Source organism: Cervus elaphus, chromosome 5 (assembly GCF_910594005.1).
Source record: "Cervus elaphus chromosome 5, mCerEla1.1, whole genome shotgun sequence".
Lineage (NCBI taxonomy): Eukaryota > Metazoa > Chordata > Mammalia > Artiodactyla > Cervidae > Cervus > Cervus elaphus.
Genome location: NC_057819.1, coordinates 3740055 through 3745431, shown reverse-complemented (window position 1 = coordinate 3745431; position 5377 = coordinate 3740055).

The window sequence follows — 5377 nt, the reverse complement described above, 5'->3', positions numbered from 1 at the left end:
ACCAGTTGGGTGAGTACAGAGGGGGCCCAGGGGGTGAGGGAGCCTCACCATGGGGTGAATGTTGCTGGGGAAGAAGCCAGGGTGGGGTTCGGAATATAGTGGGGTGAGGTGGAATGGCCTAAAAAGGAGAGATGAAAGGGGAACTGTGGGAGAGGGAGGTAGGAAGGGGCGCCTTGCCCCAGTCCCAGTGGTATTCTGGGTAGAACCCTGGGACGGTCTACTTTCTCTGTTTCCCCTCTGGGCAGTTTCACCTCCTTCTTAAAATGTGAATTCACATACAAGTTCACCATTCTTAAGGTGTAAAATTAGTATATTCACAAGGTTGTATAATCTTATACAATCACTGTCTAATTGCAGAATATTGTTTACAAATACTTATTTTCTGTTTGGTTGGGTTGGGTTCTCAGCTTCGGCACACGCAGGATCTTCTTGCAGCTGGCAGACTTTTCTCTAGTTTTGACACATGGCCGCCAGAGCACATGGGCTCTGTAGTGTTCAAGGCATGGGCTTAGTCGCCCCGAGGAACATGGAATCTTAGTTCTCCCATCAGGGATGGGACCCGCATTGCCTGCATTGGAAGGCGGGATTCTCAACCACTGGCCTACCAGGCAAGTCCCTAATTGCAGAATATGTTCATTATCCCCACCTCAAAAACCACTGTACCCTCTAGCAGTAACTCCCCATTTCCTGCATCCCTGCTCCTGCCTCTGGCAACTACTAATCTATTTTCTATCTTGATAGATTTTCCTATTCTGTATATTTTATATTAATTGAAGCATATAGTATGTGATCTTTTGACTCACTTTATTAACTTAGCATAATGTATACAAGGCTCATCCATATTGTAGTTGGTATCAATGTCATTTCTTTTCATAGCTAAATAAAATTTTTTTGCATGAATACACCACATTTTGCTTACCCATTCATCAGTTGATGGACATCCGGGTTATTTCCACTTTTTGGATATTATGAATAATGCTCTATGAACATTTTTTTTACAAATTTTTGTGAAAACATATTTTTACCTCTCTTGGGTGTACCTTTAAGAGTGGAATTGCAGGTAGTAATTCTATGTTCAACTTTTTTTTTATATGGACCATTCTTAAAGTCTTTATTGAATTTGTAACAATATTGCTTCTGTTTTATGCTTTTTGTCTGCAAAGCATGTGGGAATCTCAGCTCCCTGACCACACCCATATTGCTGACATTGGAAGATGAATTCCCAACCACTGGACTGCCAGGGAAGTCCCAAGATTTAGTTTTAGCTCTTATATTTAGGTATCTGTTTAAATTTTTTTTTCTATTGTGGTAAAATATGCCTAACATAAAATTTTCCATTTTTAAGAGTGCAGTTGAGTGGCATTAAGTGACAGTCACACTGTTGGGAAGCCATCACCACCATCCATCTCCAGAGCTTTTTCATCTTCCCAAACTGAAACTCTGTACCCATTACACACTGACTTTCCATTGCTTCCTCTCCTCAAAGCCCCTGGTGTCACTGGCAAAGCTCAGGAACAATTCTCGGTAAATTAAAATAGAATGCAGGTGATGAAATAAAGTCTAACCTTTTTTCCCTTTTCCTCTGTGCTTAGTCTAGTTTTCATTGCTCACAGGGGCTGCATGCAGAGGCCTTGTATCGGCTTTTCAGACCAGAGTTCCTAGTGCAAAATGGCTGCCAGCGACTCCTCAGCTCAGTGGGCCGTGTGCAGAAGTGCTGCACACGACACTCAATTCAAGATGGCAGCAGCGAGCCGTGTGCAGAGATGCTGCACCCGGCACTGCTATCTGAAGCCGGAAGCAGCGCCGCTGTGCCAAACCCCGCCCACTCCCCCCGCCCCTGCCCCTATAAAGCAGCCCTGCCCGCGGCCTGTCGGGAGACCCTGGACTGCAGAGCTTGAGCTTGCGCGTGTCTATTCTTTGATGAAAGAAATAAAGCTTTCCCAGGTGGCGCAGTGGTACATAATCCAGCTGCCAATGCAGGAGATGCAGGAGATGTGGGTTTGATCCCTGGGCCGGGAAAATCCCCTGGAGTAGGACATGGCAACCCACTCCAGTAATCTTGCCTGGAAAATTCCATGGACAGAGGAGCCTGGCAGGTTTAGTCCATGGGTTTGCAAAGAGTTGAACTCGACTGAGCATGCATGCAAACTTTGTCTTTCAACAATAAACTCTGTCTCATTCTTTTGACTTGAATGACAACAGGTAGGGGGACCCTTGTTGGGGCCTGACTGGAAAAGTCAGTAACCCTGGCAACCACCATCCTACTTTCTGTCTATACAAATCTGACTACTCTGGGTGCTTCTTGGGAGTAGATCATACAGTATTTGTCTTTTTGTGTCTGGCTTCTTCTGCTTAGTTTAATGTCGTTGAAGTTTCATTCATGTTGTAGTATGTGTCAGAATTTCATTCCTTTTTAAAGGTTAAATAATATTCCATGGTGTGAACAGAATACATTTTGTTTATCCATCCATTTCTTAATGGACACACGGGTTGTTTCCACCTTTTGGCTATCATGAACAAAACTGTTATGAACATCGGTGTACAAATACCTGTTTGAGGCCCCAGGTTTCAGTTCTACCCAGAAGTAGAATTTCTGGATCATAACGTAATTCTATGTTTAATTTTTTGAGGAACTATCATACTGTTCTGCACAGTGGCGGCACCATTTTACATTCACAGTAGCCATGCACAAGCGTTCCAGTTTCTTCACATCCTCATCAATACTTAGCATTCTCTGTTGCTTGATAATAGCCATCCTCATGGAGAAGGAAACGGCAACCCACTCCAGTGTTCTTGCCTGGAGAATCCCAGGGACGGGGGAGCCCGGTGGGCTGCCGTCTGTGGGGTTGCACAGAGTCGGACACGACCGAAGTGACTTAGCAGCAGCAGCAGCAGCAGCCATCCTCAGGGGTGTGAGGTGGTGTTTCACTGTGGTTTTGCTTTGCTTTCCCTAACAATCAGTAATGTTCAGCGTCTTTTCATGAGCTATTGCCCCTTTGTATATCTTCTTTGAAGAAACATCTATTTAAGTCTTTTATTCATTTTTAAATGAAGTTTGTTGTTATTGACTTGTAGGAGTTCTTCATATATTCTGAATTTTAATCTGATCAGCTACATGATTTGTAAATATTTCCTCATTTCATGGGTTGCCCTTTCACTCTGTTGATAGGTCCTTTAAAGCACACGAGTTTTAAATTTTAATGAAGTCCAGTTCATCTGTTGTTTCTTTTGTTACTTGTATGTTTAGTGTCATTTTCAAGAAGTCATTGCTGCCAAATCCAATGTCATGAAGCTGTTGCCTTGTGTTTTCAGCCAACATGCCCTTGCTGCTTACCATAGGAATGGGTTGCTATGGTGATAGGAGCATGGAGTAGGGTTATTAAGGAGGCTACAAAGTGGAGGAGCTTGTACACTGTCCAGGGCCGGAGCTGGCACACCCCTGCTCATGATACCAGGGGCCACCCTAAGGGCATGGAGTGTTTCAAGGTCAGACCAAACTGGTCTCTGCTTTTATTGCCATTCTTGGGGAACCTGGAGTGCCCAAGACTGCTGCGGGGAGGCCGAGTCTGGGGGTGATTGCAAACAGACTACCAGGCAGCTGTAGTTCCTCTCCCAACATTGAGCAAGTCATCCTCGAATGGTTCAGAAATATATGGTGCTGAAACAGTTGAGTTTGAACCTTGGCTTCCCCTCTAACATGCTAGGTGAGCTTGCGTGTCAGATTTCTCATCTGTAAGTTGGGGCTAATAACATTCCGTTCTAATAAGTTTACTGGGATGGTCAGAAGAGGCCAGTAAGGTATTTCACTACCTCCTGGCACATGATAAGTGATCAGTAGACCTGGCTTTTATGGTTATGTTTGGGCCGCTCACTCCTCCTGCCCTCAAATCCAGGACACCGACATGGCTAGGCGAGCCCATCCTTTCTGGGTCCTCTGTTCTGCGGCTGCCCCACCCAACCCTCTCCTTGGGTCTCTCCAGAGTGCTGAGTCACGCTGCTGGGTTCTGCCCTCCTCCAGCCGTACTCCTGGTATGACCCAACCTCTGGGGGTAGATGGGTGAGGGGACTCAGGGCTCTGGAGCCTGACATTCCAAATTCCATGCCTGGCACCATCACCGAGCAAAAGAACGTGTCTCTGAGCCTTACTTTCCTCCCCTGTAAAGCAGGGAAGACTATGTTTATTTCTCAAAATCAACACAGGATAGACTAGGTGGGGGTCAACAGGAATCAATACGAGGCAGGGGACAGCTCCACTATGTGATGAGCACTGGTCCCGTCACTCTGAGAACACGGAGAAGGCACCTGAACCCTGCTGGGGGTGGGGCGGGAAGAGGCCTAGGGAAGGCCTCCTGGACGAGGGCTCCGGGAGCCTTGAAGGTGCACAGAGCAAGATTGGGGAGGGATGGACTTCCCTGGTGGTCCAGTGGTTAAGACTGCGCTGCCAATGCAGGCAGCATGGGTTTGATCCCTGGTCAGAGAACTAAGATCCTGCGTGCTGCATGGTGTGGCCAAAAATAAAAAAAAAAGATTGGGGAGGAAGTCCAGGTTGAGCAAAGGCAGGGAGGAAGGACAGAGCTTGATGAATTGGTGAGTTCAGGTTGTTGGGGTGGGGGAGATGCAGTCAAGGCCCAGTGTGGTCAAGTCCCAGAGGGCCTGGTCAGCCACCACAGAGAATGACCCCTCCTGGGGGGAACGGGCTTATGCAGGGAAACATGCGATCAGATTTTCATTTCAGATATTTTCCTGGCTGCCCTGTGGAGTGTGGACAGAAGAGGGCAGGAAGAGGCATAAAGAAATCCATGGGCTCCTTTCTAAACATCCAAGCCAGAGATGACAGAGGCCCAGACTAGGGCAGTGGCTGTGGTGCTGGGGGTGGAGTCCAGACGTATGTAGTGAGCAAGCCAGCAAGCTGAGAACCAGGATATGAACCCCGGTTGGACCCCCTCTTTCTGCCTCTGCAGACGGCCCCAAATAGCCTGGGGTCTGGTGAGCTTGGCTTCTTGGGTCTCAAAGGCGCTGCATTCCTGAGCGGTGTGCCGAGGGACCCAGTTCCTGCTTCCTCAGGGACAGAGGCCCTGGTGGCCCAACACCGCCTTCTGATGGCCGAAGGCGAGGTCGCCATGGTCACCGCATCACTCCCGCAGCCCAGGCCTGTCGCAGCCGCCTGCTCTCTGAAGCCTCCTGATGCAAAGCCCACCCACTAAGTGTGCTCAGCAAGCTCCGTGCTGTCTGCACAGATGGCCCTGGGTTCACATCTCATCTCCTCCTCTTTTAAAAAAAAAAATTATTTAAAATTAAAAAAATATTATTTTTGGCTGCACCAGGCCTTCAGTGCTGCGTGCAGGCTTTCTCTCTAGTTGCAGCGAGTGGTGACTTC